Here is a 3,360-nt window from a genome sequence, read left to right as displayed (position 1 = left end):
GAATCCTACTCCATCTTGTTTTTTAAAAATTTTTTATGTTCTTTAAAAAATGAATTTTGATCAAAATCAGCTCAAACTTATACATGTACATGTCGTATGAATATGTATTTGTAAACAAAAAATTATAAAAATAAAGAATTCTCTCTAAGTCATTTTCGGTAAAATTTGGTCTTTATTATAGTACAAGGCTTCGGCAAATCTACTTTTGATTGGAATGAGATTGAACATGCAACCATAGGGTGCCTTTTTTGAGGGCTGTAAATTTTGCGGAATTCACAATTTTTTGAAGATTCGCAAAAATTACTTCTGCAAAAATCAAAATTATTACAGTAAAGATGGCAGACAGCATAAATTCGCGAAAATTAAATCCACAAAATTGATTTTTAGGTAAATTTATAAACTTTATAGCTCTCAAAAAAGGCACCCTACAGTATTAAGAAAAATTATAAAATGAAAAATTTTCTCCTAGTCATTTTTGACAAAATTTGACCAAAGACCCTACTGGGACTTTGGCCTAATTTAAAAAAAAATTATAAAACATTCAATTTTGATTTGGAATTAGCTTAAACTTTATACACAACGTAAATATATGTACATGTATTAGGAAAAAATATAAATAATTAAGAATTTTTTTTAATAATTTTTGATAAAATTTGACCTAAGCCCCTGTACTATAGTACAAAAAATTTATAAAAATCTGATTTTAATTAAAATAATTTTTTTTACATAATATAAGTAATATACATCAGAAAAATTATAATGGAGAATTCATCCTAGTCATTTTTTGGCAAAAGACCCAGTACTACAGTACAGGCTTGACTTGATTTTTCAAATTCTTTGTGGTCTTATTCAGCCTGATACAGATTATAAATTAGTTGTAGTTTGAAATATTAAAAATATAGAAGTTCTACCATTATTTGCATATAAAAGTTTAAAACTAAAAACAGCACACAAAAATATTTACTATCTAGCTAAGCTATAGCATAAAATCTACACTTAAAAACTTATAAAGTTATATAGATCTACTTATCCTGAATATTATCAAGCACAAGTTAATTCTCCTTCTCCAGGCCCTTTTCTTTTGACTTCTCTAGCTCCTTCTTCTCCTTCATTCCTCATATGTTTAACAATGGCTAACAAATGATCAACTGAACTGCGTAATTCCTTTACTTCCTAAGACACTGAAGTGCTTAAATCTTTTATTTCCTCTGATAGTGGTTTAATTTGATTTTTTACATCCGCTATAGTTGCCTGCATGTGTTAATCAATAATAATTAAATAAAAAGAAGAGGCTCACTCACTGAAGGTGGTTCAAATTCTTCATTCTTTGATTCAAAAATAGAACCAATCAGCTGCTTTAGAACACTTGACTTAATTGTTTGGGTATATTGTTTGTTCTTGTTCAATCACAATATAATGCAACAGTCTATCCTTCAATGAAAATACATCAATAAAAAATAAAAGCCACACAATATCTTTGAATCCTGGATGCATACTTTCATTATCTACATGTACAATACATGTAGGTCATTTGTAAAAATTGTCACAACATTTCTAAAAAATTCTTCTATTGGTAATATAAATTCAACCTATTGTAAGATCTTTCATCATTACAATACTTGATTTGTTCATACCTTTAAGATTAGCCTGTAAGTGTCAGCTGATTTTTGTATTCCTTGAGTGTCACCAACAGCTAGACTAGTATATTTAAAATGGATTTGATGGTTAGTAGAGTTAATGGAGTGCAAACATACCAATAGGTTTAGAAATAGAATTGGCATTAAAACCACAAACACAATTAGCAATGAAAATGCAATAACCAGATACTTTATAATTATCAATGTGATTGATATCACCTTCATTTAGAAAGGGAAGCAAAATTTTTAAAATTTTGAGAGAACCACTTTTAGCAACAACATGCAGCAGAGTAGAACCAACAAAAAATTTTGAATTAATTCTGTAGCAAATCATTGTTCCGATCAGCACATTTCATAAAATAATGTACATAAACTTAATCTGCATGTAGAATGCTTAGTATTTGCTACATACTTTGATTTCTTTCGTCAGATTTATCATCACATTTAAGTTCAATATCTCCATTTTTATTTGTGAGGCACTGGTAAAGAGGATCCCTTTGATTACAGATAACTGGACTAGCTCCATGCTTCATTAAGATTTTAACGACTTCTGCATGCTCTTGCTCACAAGCAATATGAAGGGGTGTATAGCCATTACAATTAATGGCATTTAACAATTTCCTTTTTTCTTTATCAGAACGTAATGATAAGAATTCGTCAACAACTGTATCATTACCATTTAAGCAATCATTATGAAGTTGTGAGTCCAAATAATTTATTCCTAAAATATAGAATGGTACATTTATGATAATCAGACACTGTGCCTAATTATTCATTAATACAATAATACTCCTGATTAACTTACCATTGCCATTATTGTCTTCAGCAGAAAAATTAGAAACATCATTTGGAGGCTACATGAGAGAGCAAACAAAGAAAAAAGAGAAGAAGAAAATACATAAAACAGAAAACCCAAAAGAGCATAAAACAGAATGGTGTATGAGTATTTTTTGCAAGACTTTAATTGCATATCTGCTCAAAATTGAGAAATGATACAAGAGATATTGTCCTACTGTTGCTACAATGATAACTATTAGCAAAAAAAGGAAGAAAACCAATGGTAAAACTCCCATTTAAAAGCATAACATAACTCAAGAAGCCCAATGTAAGGATCGCCCTATCTATTGTTATCTTGTTACAGATCTTGCCTGTCTTGTGTACTTGTTTACACAAGTACATAATAACTATTATTAGCAGCTGGTTGAATTAGCGTTTTTAAGTACACTTGCTAAAATCACCCACCCTAAGGCCCTGTTCACACCAAAACGTTTTTTTCCCAATCCGTATCGTTTTATAGGCGTTTTGCAGTTCTGTTCACATGAAAACGCTGCAAACGGTAGAGAAAACGAGAACGCCTTCAGAAATGGAGCGTTTTAAAAAAGAATCGTTTCTGTACACGTGTGAACACTGAAAACGTATAGTATCACGTGACAGATACGCCCTAAATTGAAATAAAATGGAGGTCGCTCGAAAGAGACTCTTGGCAGCTGTGTGTCTTTGCAGTTTGTTGACAGCTTTGATTTCCCTGTATCAATGGCAGTTAATATTAATGCATGTAGCATCATCTCACTTCGTCAAGGTGACGCAAAGGCTGTACCATGGAGTTTTGACTAGTAGAAATTCAGGGAAAGTCAGCAAAAGAAGGAAGAGCCATAGGACCTGTTGGATCAGACCTGGAAGGACTGATTTGTGGTGGAACAATTTTTTGACCAATACTGTAGTC

At 31.1% G+C, this 3,360-nt stretch overlaps 1 long non-coding RNA gene across 3 annotated transcripts in view; it reads right to left on the bottom strand.

Moving 5' to 3' along the window:
- Positions 1–820: 820 nt before the first annotated feature.
- The window catches only part of LOC109588465 (uncharacterized), a 4,446-nt gene continuing 1,906 nt past the window's right edge, over positions 821–3,360 (bottom strand). Inside the window, exons 2-7 of one of the 3 annotated variants that reach the window (XR_002188180.1) lie at positions 2,443–2,491; positions 2,050–2,358; positions 1,635–1,698; positions 1,497–1,589; positions 1,302–1,431; positions 821–1,251 (exon numbers count right to left, since the gene is read on the bottom strand). This is a non-coding gene — a long non-coding RNA (uncharacterized LOC109588465). Of the gene's footprint in view, positions 1,252–1,301; positions 1,590–1,634; positions 1,699–2,049; positions 2,359–2,442; positions 2,492–3,360 lie in introns of all 3 variants that reach the window. The other 2 variants (XR_002188177.1, XR_002188175.1) reach the window with 2 other exon arrangements.

The sequence above is a fragment of the Amphimedon queenslandica genome, unplaced genomic scaffold, assembly GCF_000090795.2.
Source record: "Amphimedon queenslandica unplaced genomic scaffold, v1.1 AMPQUscaffold_13512, whole genome shotgun sequence".
Lineage (NCBI taxonomy): Eukaryota > Metazoa > Porifera > Demospongiae > Haplosclerida > Niphatidae > Amphimedon > Amphimedon queenslandica.
The sequence above is the reverse complement of the archived record's forward strand: the minus strand, read 5'-3'. Positions and strand labels throughout refer to the sequence as shown.